This window comes from Phlebotomus papatasi, chromosome 1 (assembly GCF_024763615.1).
Source record: "Phlebotomus papatasi isolate M1 chromosome 1, Ppap_2.1, whole genome shotgun sequence".
Taxonomy (NCBI): domain Eukaryota; kingdom Metazoa; phylum Arthropoda; class Insecta; order Diptera; family Psychodidae; genus Phlebotomus; species Phlebotomus papatasi.
Window position 1 is genome coordinate 56892135 of NC_077222.1, and position 13895 is coordinate 56906029.

The following is a 13895-nucleotide window of genomic DNA, read 5'->3' on the forward strand; positions in this document are numbered from 1 at the left end:
TTAATTGCAGTGCAGGTGATTCCATAAATTTTATGAATATACAATTTCACCAACCGGAAAAGAATATTTCCGCAATACTCAAAATTTCTCCACACTTATCAACCAAAAAAAAAAACAGAAAAACTGAAAAAAAGTTTCCTGACTTGCTTTTCCTTCAATCAACCGAATTACTTCAATCTCCTCTCAAAAAATTTTGCGAGTTAGGAAATTGGATGACTTCTCTATTTTTATCTGGATTAGTATAAAAAACAACAAAAAACTAAAGGTTAATATTATATGCAACAACACTTGATACCACAACGAAGCCGTGAGCTTGACTGGAGTAATTCCAATGGCCGCGGGCATATTTATACCGCGCACTTCCAACAACAAAACTCCAATTGGAAATGGTGAGAGAAAGAAGAGAGGACGGTGCTTCTCTCCGAATCCACTGACTTTCCGCAGCAGAAAATTCACTTGTTGTGACCAAAGACGCTCTCATTTCTCTCACCCAACTTCCTCCTCAGCATCGGTTCTCGCTGGAGCGCCAGTACACTTCCCCAAGTCATCCCCAAATACGACTTAGCCAGAGATCTTCAGAAGAGGGGAAATCCCTCAAGAGAATTAAAATTCAAGAATGGTTTGGAAAAAAAGAGAGAACGACGCCGTCACACTGTTGATGCGCAACCAACAACACTGGGGTCATCATCATAAAAGTCCCGGTTCAACATCATCCAAGCGCGATTCATTTCCTCGCCAGACACAGAGGCGGAAACGACCAGACAGAAGTATCCACCGTCCAGTAGAAACCTCCATGAGTCTCGAGGAATTCTTCTAGCCCTGAGGACAAATAAAATTATCCAGTAGAGCCCTAAGAAGTGTGGGAAGGGCCTATGCAAGAAAACATGCATCAGACAGTCTGTAACATAAATTGCATTCAATTCAGCAATAAATTCTAAATGGTGTGATTCATACTGATTCTGAGACCCTCTCTTGCACATTTTCGAGGAGGACAATGAAAGATTCTTTTATTTTTAGTGTTTAATTTAAACAACAACAAATGTACGAAGTAGACATACTCAAGTGCTGTGTTTACTCATAAGAAATCCAGCCACCTTATAGTGCCAATTTAAGTCTGAGTCTCAGATATATACAGGAAAAAAGGCCAACACTTTGCAATTTACAACATGCTACAGTCTTTAATATTTACTTGTGAATATAGTGACTAACGTTAATAGACATGGTACTAAAAATAGTTCTATTCTTTTTCTTTTCACCCTAATTATACTTCTTGACCATGGACGTCAACTACAATGTGTTTCTTATTTGAGAAAAAAAATAAACATCTTAGAAATAGAAGCTTTTCTTATAAGGTTAAAATCTTTCAAGGCATTTAGAAAGTGCAAAGTCATTGTCAATTCTGCTAAAAGTAGATTAAAAGAATTGTCATTTGGATTTGAAAAAGGGTCATATAGAAATGTGAAAAACAATTGATATGAGAACGTATATGATTACAGAGGGGGAAGTGGGGCACCTTTTTGAATTGGTGCAGCTTTCAAAAATAGTCTTTTTTCCTATTTTTAAACGGAACTGGACCCTACCGTAATATTATTTTCCTTAACAAATCCATTATAAAGCTAAATCACATTATAATAGACCTTAATTCCTTCTGAAAATATGGGAAAAAGTACATATTTAAAGGTACCCCAATTAAAAGGTGCCCAACTTCCTCCTACAAATCATCTAAAAGCAAGGTACTGCTGTACTAAACGGTAACATTTATTATTTACGTTATTGACGCTGCATCGTTAATTATTAGATTAATAACTCTAAAATTGTAATTTACTGAATTTTAGATTTCTTTAAAAAAGTATGTCATTCAAGGAATTTATAATACCCATTTATAAAAGGATGTTTTCAGTGATCTAGTATTAATGTCTTGATCCTTGAAAATTTCACAAGTTAGAACAATTAGGTAAATGAAGATCATAAAAGTCAAAGCAGATCCGTAAACATTGAAAAGAAAACTATGGAAATATTTAAACAGAATTATCTGGTAAAACATCAGTTTTTTGCTAAAATCAAATTCGCAAGAATGTAGGGTCGAAAGAACACCTCTTCCACAGGGACGCCTATTGACAGTTTTCTCAAAATATTGAAATTTATATAATGCATCCAATAAAATCTAAGTAATATAACGTTTTTTCATTAATCTGCGTTTTTCTATAAGGATAAGGATTTGAATTTCGTATTCCAAATGGTACAGAATAGGGTGTCAATAAATCCTGACACGAGTTCTTAAAGTGTCAATGGGTGTTTCTTTCACCCTATTTAAGCTAAAGAAAACTCATTGGAGAAGCTCTTTTAAACCCTTTAAGAACGAGTGGGACATCAGTTTCCCAAAAACAAAAACCACGTTTTTTTCTAACTATTTAGATAGAGTACAAAATAACTTTCTAAAGTCGAAAGATTTTTTGTTTCTGAGACACCGGTGTGCAACTCATTCTAAAAGGTTTAAGGCTGAAAATGTAATATGTACAAAATTTTAGTTTGAATTTTTTTTTTCGAAATTTATCTTAAATGCTTTCAGTCTAGCTTTGTAACTGAAAAAAAAACTACCGAGTTTTCTGTGAAATACAAGAATAACAGCTTAGAAATGTCGGTTCTGGGTGGCAGGAATACTATGAGATAATATATGAAATTTCGTAAAAGAAATTTTTAAAATTTTGGTAATATCTTTCAAAAATTTATTTTTAAAAAAACTTTCATTATTATCTTGTTTCTCATGAAATTCAAGAGATCTCCCAGACTTGTCCATTGTGATGGAGACGCCTGGTAAACTTGCACTTTTTTCCCACACATTAATTTGCAAAATATTTTCTACTGGGCTTTTACCACTCCTCTCATTCAGCTCTTTTCACTAACTTAAGATGTAAAACAGAAATTCTTCGAATAGGTGCTATTATTTTTTTTTCTTCTCACTGCAATGAAGAAAAAGACAATAACGAAAATAGAAAATTCTCAATTCACAAATTGAGGGAGAAAATTGTGAACAAATTTGCAAAAGACGAAGAAATGGTGAAAGAAAAAAAAATGAAGGTTTATGAATGGAACAATGGAGATTAAGCACGAGCCATCCAGTGCAATTGATTTTAACAGAGGGCCCTTCACTTCTTATATTTTTTAGTTTACTTAGTGCAATTCATCTCTTGGCTATATATATTTTTTAGGCTTTGTCTTCTTTTAATGGAATAGCACAGATAGATAATCTGGACAGTGCATCTTCTCCTTTCGCAAAGTGATGCTTTTATTTAGTTTTATTTACAAAAAGAGCTCTTGCAGGAGACAAGTCTCTATTGAAGTTTATTATTGGACGGATGGTAAGAGAGACAATATTTTCCTCATCTTGAACTTCATCATAATCTTAGTGCTGTCGTTTTTATTGTGTTTCATGATTAAATTTTCTCATTTATTGGCATACCGATAAAAAATTACTTAAGCATTCTTAATATACACTTCGACAGACATTGGAGACTTTCGTCTTTTGATACGACTTTTTCTTATGTTTTCCTTTTATCCAACACTCCAATCACCCATCGAAGAAGCCCTTTCCCAACCACCATTTACTCTATAAAGGTGTCGATGTTATCTTTCTCTCCCAAGACCAACTTTATTCTCATTGGCAATAACATATACAATGAGGTTGCACCTCAGAGCAGCACCTTCACACCTGATCACGATGATCCACTACAATCATCGTGTCTCTCACTCCCTGGAACTTTCTAATGCAATTAAAAGGTATCGCCAAGAAAAAAGAATATGTATGTATGTATATACATCTTGTAAAGGCGATGCTCATCACTTTGCACATCCACAAATATATAGTACAATTTTATTTATTGGAAACACGTGACAGACTAATTTAAATATCTCAATTTGCGTGCAACAAGTGATCCCGAACAGTGAAAATGATAATCTCCCGGGTTCGCCAAGTCGTCACCTTTCTTTCACTCCAACCTGGTGTGTGAAATTGAAATCCATGCTAAAATAACGAAGGAAATCTTTTCTCGACCACTGTTCGTTTTTTTTTTCTTTTTTTTTGTATTTTCGATGCTTTGTGTTATATGTTTCAGTCTCTTTTCACAAATGCTTTCTTTCATTTTTGAGACCATATATACCTTCTAAGCCTTCAAAAGTGCGGTGGTCAAGAAAGGGTCACCCAGAAGTTGCTATACATTAACAAGAGGGCAATGGAATTACTGCTCTTGTTTCGCCTTTCTGCCGGATTTCAATCTTGAGAGACATCAACCTAAATCACCTATGGCAAGTGAATATGCGCTTAGAAATTGACGAAAAATGTTTTAAGAGCAAGTCCAGACGACTGGATGGTTTAACAATGAAAGAAGCAAAATCGTGATTTTCCTATTAATGCTTTTTTTTCCTATATACCTTCTCGATTTATAATATTTTCTCTCTTTCACATTATGAGGTTTTTCATCTTAAAATCTCATACAGACTTGTGCAAAATTTAATTTAATTTCCTCTCCCCAATCATCCATCCATAATAACATATGAGGAAGGAGATATATTGTAATTAAAATTAAAAGCTATAAATATGCTGTTTCTCCGTTGGAGGAAAATGTTACTTTGAAACTCTCTTATTGGATATTCCCTCGCATCCATATACTTCATACCTTTTGGTGTGATAGCACAATATTCTTATACAGGTTGGATAACAAAACAAATTGGCAAATAGAAAGGAGATCGTGAACATTGTGAGATGGGCGCACAATAACCATCCGTCAGAATAATTTGCACTCAATTCTATTAAATGCACACTTTCTTGTCTTGGGTATATACCATAGTATATGAGCATTTTTGCTAGTGAATTTGTAGAAAAAAAAAGAACCATACCACACACATTCTATTGAGGAAGTAATATGACCAAAAGTCATTAGACTTTGCAATATATTGTTACCCTAACCATCCATATAAATCACTTCTTTTCCACATTCTTATTCTCTCATTACTATCTCATTTCATACACAAATGTAATGTTCTCTTATAAGAAAATTTTAACTCAATTCTCGTTATCACTTTTATAGCCTCTGCTCTCTCTCTCGAAACCTATTACATTAACAATCCCCATACATAATTATAATCTATTGGGGTCTGCTAGTTCATATTCACTATTTTATCAATCTTGTAAAAGTTCTTCAACATCATTTTCAAAAACATATTTTATATTCAATTGTACAACGCGTTCTACTGACAACTTGAACATTGTAAATGAACTTTCTTCAATACTAATGCGATACACCATGGTTTTAATATAGAATGCAAAGCGTGAAAAATTTTGTATTATAATCATATGGAGTTGCGAAAAATTCCCAGCAAATTGAAAGTCAAGGTGTATTTGGCATACATAGTAATAGTGAACGGTAAAGAAATTTAAATTGACTTTACGTGCACTTTAAAATTTTAGGACTATTATTTTGATTTTGCGATTTACTTTGTTTAATACTCAAGACATGATGAATCCCTACAAAAAAGATTGTTAAACCATTCTTTATTTTGTTTTAAAAATTCTAGAAATAACATTATCAATTCTACTTTATTGCCTCTACTTTTTCGAAGAAATTTTTGTCGTAAGAAAATTTCGATGACAATTATAGCCTCTACACACTAGAGAAATATAAGTCCATATTTTTAATTGATTAAATTTTGACAATTTTCCCTCAGACATAAACAACGTGCTATATAGACGCAAAAAATATATCATATTGTCGAAAACTTTTTATACAGGGAGTTCCAGAATTATGCACTTCGGGATTATAATGTAACCTGGCAGGATTATATTCACACACAATTTTGCACGTTTGCTCATCATTATTGGGAGCTACTTTGTGAAAGAATTTTTGAAATATCCATAAATGTATGCTAAAACTTTTCAATGGAGAATTTGAAGATAATCTCTAATGAACAGTTCGCGCCTAAAGTGAGTGCCAAAATTCTTTTACATAAGTTGTGCATTATAGCCCTTTAAGGACAAGCGGGTCAAAAATTAGAAGTCAAAAAAATCACTTTTTATAACCGATTAAGGCCTCTATACACTAGGAGCAATTTAAAAAAGTGCTTTTTTAAAGAAAATTTCCCCTTATCACGTAAATTTTATTTAAAAGGCATTTTTGATAGGTATTTGTTTTCTTCTAAAGTGTAGAGTAAGATGAGATAATTTAGAATCATGTCTACTTTGGAGTTTTGAGATCTTTTCACTGTTTCAGATAATCAAAGAGAAAAAGGAACCCACGAAGAAGGACAAAACTTTACATTCGACAGTATTTATTTTTATTTATTTATTATAACATTTTTCTTCATTGTTTTTTTCTTTTGTCATCTAATCTAAAACTGATAGGAAAACTCACAGTTCCAAATTAGACATGATTCCAAATTACCAAATTAGGCGCCATTAGGGCAAAACATAACTTTAGAAAGACGTAGAGTAAGATAGAGTAATTTGGAATCATGGAATCAAACTTTGAGATTTCTTAACAGTGTTAGACGGCAAAAGTGAAACACGACTAAAAAGTACTATCGAATGTAAAGTCTTGTACTTCATCGTAGTTTTATTTTTATCTTTGACCATCTAAAACAATGAGAAAATCTCAAAATTCCAAAATAAACATGATTTCGAATTACCCCATCTTACCCTAGCAAAACAAATTTTTTGAAACGTGGTATTCCAATCGTCTTTAAAATTTTCAGCCGTATCGGGCAGTTTTATTCGGTCACGAAAATGTGAATAATGATGCTGGGACACACTGTAGTATGTAGAGGTCACTAAGGTAAGAGAAGTATATATCGGCCATGTACCTTGTATCGGCCAGCTTGAAGAAGATATCGGCCACCAAGATAAAAATGAATATTTAAAAATTACTAACTACGTTTTACCAATTATCTAATACAAAATATATTACGTTTGTTCATATATGATCTTCTGAATTAAGTTTTGCGTCGACTTTTTAACAAAATATAATTATTCATCTAATTAATTGAATCACTGTGTCAGAGTCTTAATCAAAAAGTAGCCATTTCTCAAATTCTTATGATTTTATACTAGAATTTCAGTGACACAAAATAAGGAATTATACCTTATTTAAATTATTTACGAAAATGTCTGAATAAAGAAAATACTACTCAATTATTCTACTTTTAGTATCAGAACACTTTTTAATTGTCTCGCTACGCATAATTAGAATTAATTTGTTAATTGAGAGGAAGTACGTTTTGTTCCAAGTACAGAGCTCACCGGCCATTTTTCATTGCATTTCGATGTCATTTTCGCGAGCAGTTGAGGTTATGTCGGTAATGTTTTTGTTGTGAAAAAGGATTTCCTCAGTGTGAATTTCGCATTTTATCAATGTTAAACATCTTGAAGGAGGTCTTTTAGAAACTGCAATATCAGAGAAAATATTGAAAAATGTGCTGGATGTCATGACGGCACGAGAATCTTCTTGAAAGTGACTGCAAAGTATGGAGTGTCCAGAATGATCCTGAATGATAAACTTTCCGGAAGGCATTCAAAAGGGAAATCACTGGTAAGCTTGTACTACGTAAGCTTATGTACCGGAGGATCGTGAATCAAGCCGAAACTGGATTTCTTATCCTTAAGTCCGAGCTCCAGGATTGGATCAAAAATATGGTGAAAATGAAAAGATGCAGACAACCTTCACCAAAAATCTCCCTGGAAAGTGCTAAAAAGTGGTCCTGATGGTTGGGTTCTGGTAAGGGGTGGGTGTCAGAGAGTGTTTCTTCGAGTACAACGTAATCAATTAGAAAAATATTCAAATTTATGATATTTTTTTTTGGGTTTTATTTTCCGGCCGATGCCTGCTACACTCCTGGCCGATATCTTCCTCATCTGCTTTTATATGGCCGATGCAATATGCGCAGTGCATGATTGCAATTTTACCATCTTTTTAACTAATTTCTCTAAATAGTAAGAAATCAAATGTTGATATATAGATAAATGTAATACTGGAGTTCCAATTGGCATATTTTAGAATGTCAAAAACTGGTTTAGATCATTTATTTTAAGCGAATTATTGAGTATTTTTCTTAACTGGCCGATACATACTACCCTTACCTTATACATATTTGTAAAGTATTTACTTCGATATAAACTATTTTAACGAATTTTTTTACAATGTACTAAAAAAAATCTTTAAATTCTTCAACGTTTAAGTTCCAACCAATAGCAATTTTCATAAAAAGAAATTTATAAAAAGTTTTGACCCCTTCATCCACCTTCTGACACTCATCGCAAGAATATGCCTAAACATGAATGATAGTGAGAGCCTGAGAAAAGGTTTGTGATTAAAATTTTCTCATGCGGAAGAAGGGGCACATCTTGAGTGCAAAAGTGTGATGAATAAAATTCATGAAAAGTTCAAAATGTTAAAGACGTCAGAGTGTATTGACTGTACCTTCCCCCAATTACCATCATCATTACATTAAAATATAAAATGACGTGTTGGATGAAAATTAATAACAATGTACACCAAGTGACGGTGTAACCATTATAAATTGCCAAAAAAAAATTAATTGTAAAATCTGTCTGACCTTAATTGCTAAATATTCCAATATATAAAAAACATATGTTTTGTAGTGCAAAAAAAAATATTCATTGGTTATTTTTCATCCAAAGTGTGAGAATATATATAAAATGAAGCTGTCAACATTTATTACACCATTGCAGCAAATTGTACTACACAACAGCATCTCAAGTGAAAGAGCAGGAGAGAAAGAAAATTGAAAAATAAAAACTGCCAAGATTAATTGTCTCTTGGCATTTTTATTGCATTTTCTATTCACCTTTTTTCATGTCATTACTCCTGCCCATGGGTTTTCGTCTTATTTTTTGATCCAAAACAAGACAATTTGCAACACACCAACAAGGAAGTGAAATAATCACATTTTAGTTTATTATAAACACATTTTACGAGATCATTTGCTTCACTTTTAGCATTACAGCTTCTGTATCCAACTGCTAAAACTATATCTCGAAGAGGTTCTTATGCAATTCTCAATAAAAAGAGTTTAATATTACATTTCCCCCTTTGTAATCTGACCCAACTTCTTCAAAATTGCATATAGACAAAAGTAAATCTTTTTTTTTGTTAGAAAGAAAATATACATCCAATGTGTTTTAACAGAGTTACATCTTTTTGTACTTCAGCAGTATTTATGAATTCTCGCATCCCATATTTTGTATACTAACTCCTCTCTATCTTCATCAGTAATACACCTCCCTCTCTGGTCACACATAAGATCACCCAACATCATCAAGCATAATATGTTGTGAAACAAAAGGAGATTACATGGACGGTGATTTTATCGTTACGAATGATTTGGCGTTACCAATTTCTAATGATCATTGTTCTATTGAACATGTGCAATGCTCTATGCACTATGGGAAAAAGGTGTCGCATTCTTGGTCATTTCCAACACAATTTTATCTAATTTAGAAGTAATGCGACAATGGTTGAATACCTCAATAGTCACACTTACGAAATTCCTAAATGTATCCACAACATTACCTATCATTTATATATATAAATTGCAATTTACTGCCCTCTCCTCCCTCTTTCTCTCCCACAACTCTCATGATTAATTAAATTTACATGAATTTAATTACACTCCCCACAACAGAGCATATGAGAGAAATGGTGAACATTCCTCTCATACCTATAAAAGAGCTTTTTAACATCGAAGAACCACCCATTGCGAGCATTATGTATTATTAGAAATTTCTAATCATTTATAAACGTTTCCCAATCATAATCGTGACATTTCACCTCTCATCGTACTGTCAAACTTGATGGAATGTCTTACATGGTGCTCTCATAGTACAGTAAAAAATTGTATTGATTTGATATGTTACGGAATATTTATTATTGAATTTTTTGTTGCTAATAATAAGAAAAAAAAATTGCATTTCTGTGGTAAAATAGAATCTTTTTCAAAACAGGAGAAATGCACTATAATTGCATAATGCAGTCTCCTAGGAATTTCTATATCTTGCATTCTTCCTTTTCATGCTATTTGGACTAAATTATTTGACCTCTTGCATACCCCTATTCATCGCGAATAATTAACCAGTAGGGAAAAGTGGGCAACCTTTAAATTGGAACACTTTTGAAATTAGACTTCTTTCACTTATTTTTAAATGAAACTGAGCCTAATGTAATCTAGCTTCACAATTGGTTTTGAGAGCAATATTATATTATGGTGATATCCAGTTTAATTTAAAAATAAGAGAAAAAGTGCAATTTCAAAAACGTTCAATTCAAAGGTGCCTTACTTCCCCCTAGCACCAGTTTCAAAAGGAATATACGAATATAGTTAATATTTTAGTATTTAGGTCGTCTTAATGAAATAGCTGGAATCTAGTACCAGGTACTCAATACTACTAGGAATCCCGAAAAAAGTAAAAAAAACTGATGCAATAAAAATTGGCACCGCACTCTTAGAAAAAAATAGTTCGTACAAGCTCATATGCAGTTATTAGAACTATAAAATATAGTAAATATAGACCCAACTATATATTTAGTTTGGGTAACTAAATGAAATAGTTGACCACAGATAGTTAAAGTATCCTTTTCATTTAGTTATCACAACTAAATCAAAATAGTAATGGGTACTATAACATATTAGTTCCAATTACTAAATAAATGGGGTTGATACCCATCTTATTGGCTGTAATAACTATATCATATTAGTTGTGGTTACTATATAGCATTCATTGTGATGCATATTTCTTATTAGTTGCTTAAAATTCGAAAGAGCTTCAACGCATTACTAAAATAAAAACCACTCTTTACTATTGGAAAAGTAGTCATAACTTTATAAAAATATAGGCCCATCTATTTACATTGGTTGTGAGAACTAAAAGGAATTAGTGACCAATATTAGTTGGGATAATGATTTCATTTAATTAACATAAGCAAATATAATTGTATGAAAGCATTATGAAATAATTGCCTCAACTTATCCACGTAAATATTGTCTTATATTTTCACTACTAATAAATTTATTATGAGTATAATGTTTTAAGAATATAAGAACTATTTTAAATAGATTTGATAATAATCGCCCGAACAACTAATTTTCATTAGTAATCACGTCTAAACTTTTCTAAGAGTGCGCCCCTTTCAATATATGTAAGGTCCTTGACACACTTACGACTTAAGCCGAGAGACGGATTAGTGGAAAATGATGGTAAAGTATTATATCCATTGTTTCGAATATAATTACGCTAAGCCGTCTCTCGGCTAATCCTCATGTCTGTCAAGGCCCTAATATTGAAGAGGAATATTTAAATTTTAAATCAATCTTTAAAATTTAAAGCAATATATCTCTGAACAACCTTTGCTGAGAGTTTATTATCAATCTCACGAGACAATGAGTAGAAAAATTTTAATGATTTTTTCCAAAGCGGTTTTAACTTAATTTTCACCAATTTACAAATCTCATTTGCCTTTCCTTAATATAACTTTTAAAAGTCACTGAAAAATATAATATTGAATATATCATTATATTAGCTAATTTCTTATATTCTTGTGATAATTCTTGATGATTGTTCTTATGATAATTCTTATATTTGTTAAAGCGAATAAGGCGTGGTTAATTTTTCATGGGCGAGATTTTTAAAATCCTTCTCGGTAATAAAGTCCAGGGGTATGCTAACTCATAAAATGCCTTTAGTAGCGTATATTATCAGTGATTTGAGAACAGTTATTTTTATTGTTCTTGTTTCCTTAAATGGGGAATACGTGACTACGAAGAATCTCTTGGAGGAGGTTACTTAGAAGATCAAATGTTATCTAAAATTCTAAGTATTCAAAAGAAAATCATCCAAAAATTTTATTTGAAAATTTCAATTGCCAATACAATACATTTCCGTAATACATTTGAAAAATTTAGTTCTTTCCTAAGCTTAATGCAATATTATTTTCGTCATTGTGATTCAAGACCTATATTGAATTGAATCACAAAACTCGTCTATTTTCCCGTATTCTGTACTTTAGCTCCAATAGAGGTGAACCTTTTAATAAAATTATGATTTATAGCCGTAAACTATCAAAGAGATCTATCATGATTGTACTATAAGAGTCATATCTTCATTCCAACAGCCATCATGTCGATAGTACTTAAGACTCACCATCGTTAAATAAAATGGACAAATAGCTTTGCTTCATTTTAATTGCATTTGATCGCAATATATGATTTTACAGATGATTTTATGATTAATTCACAAGATAAGACGACACGAGCATATTCCCCAAGTCCATGCGGATTAAACAAGTGATAAATGGTTAATAAAGTATAACCTAAGAAAATTCATTGATAAAAACCTGACATTATTGACGAGATGACTTGTAAATAGCTCCGAAAAAATAACAATTTTTATAGCTTTACGAATATATAATGGAAATGGCCCTTCAGACACCTTCTCGACCATTTCCCATGTCACAATTTTCTAAACCAAAGACACGAGATACCACCATTAATATGCGCTATGCAGCCTTTGAAGTTTTTTTTTAACAAAATACACACGATAAATAAAAAATTCAACAACGCATCATTGACTATAATGGTGAAAACTAGAAGGTAAATTTACAGCTTAGAGATGAAGATGACAAATTATATTTTTAATTTCTCTTTCTCCTTTTTAACATGATATTCACTTACATCGTTTTTTTTATACATTACATTTGCATTTCTAGATGAATCTTATACATCCTAATTACTTTTCCGCCTCCAAAGTATATAAAGTTAACACTGTTTTCGAAATTACTCATTAGTACCGAGATAGCTTACTGTTTCAACTTTTAAAAGTCTCTTATCAAATTTCATCGACTCTTCAAAACAATTAACAGATACATTGTATGATATTGAGCAATAGAAATAGACAATATAAATTATTGTTGGGGAGGAAATAAATCCAACATTCACGCACTAAATACTAAATAATAAGTCACTGACTGTATGAAAGTGGCAAGTAAATAAAAATATAAATCAAAAAGCCACAAACACTTTGAAGAAATTGGGTTTAAAAAAAAAGTTAAAATGTCAATTTCCAACGGTCTTACCGGTTATTCGCGGTCTCTTCGTAACATGCGTGTAAAGTTCATGGTTGATGTGAAAATAAATTTCATTAACATTTAATTCTAAAACTCATTCAATAGTGAACAAAATAACTGGAAAAAATTGAAGAGAAATTCATCCCAGAACATCTTATTGTATACGTCTCTTTTATTTTTAAGATCTCTTCTTCTCAATTTTCCAATTTTATTGCATCACTGCGCCTTGGAATGCAATTCGAAATTATACATTTATTTCTACAAATAAGAGAAAAAGGTGGATCAAAATCACAATATTTGCCAATCACGGTATATTCTCATGAAATCCATTAGTGATTATGGTATCTGATTGTCCATTAAGATTGGAATATGTCGTTCAATGAACAGAAAGTGACACATCATCAATAGCACTAAATTTTATGACATTATATCTTAGACATTCTGCAGACTTCTTGCGATTTGCGATCCTTTCTAAATAAATAACTTTATGTACTCGATAGGTATAGTTTTCAGATAATTTCACGTCATGTTTTATTTCAATTAAAAAGAGCCACTGTTTCATGCAAGGAGTGGTACTATCTCAAACTTAATGCACAACTGTATTATTGCATATTAAGTTCTAATGTAAAAAATGCATAATTATGTTTGATAAATATAAAATAAATTTATGGAATATAAAAATATGAATATAAATTCGAAATGTGTGATGGTGTTTATTTTTTCTTTATGAAAAATAATAAAATCTTGAGAAAAAATATAGTCTTCAGACCC

The 13895-nt window shown here is 31.8% G+C and overlaps 1 protein-coding gene across 16 annotated transcripts in view; it reads right to left on the minus strand.

Moving 5' to 3' along the window:
• Nucleotides 1-13895, minus strand: part of LOC129808561 (microtubule-associated protein Jupiter) — an 86458-nt gene that overhangs the window by 34545 nt on the left and 38018 nt on the right. For 2 of the 16 annotated variants that reach the window (XM_055858412.1, XM_055858368.1), the window contains exon 1: nt 55-319. The exons of 11 other annotated variants lie outside the window; for them this stretch is intronic. The gene's annotated coding sequence lies outside the window, so the exon portion shown is untranslated. Of the gene's footprint in view, nt 1-54; nt 491-13895 lie in introns of those variants that run through there. 3 more of the 16 variants (XM_055858423.1, XM_055858346.1, XM_055858381.1) reach the window with 2 other exon arrangements.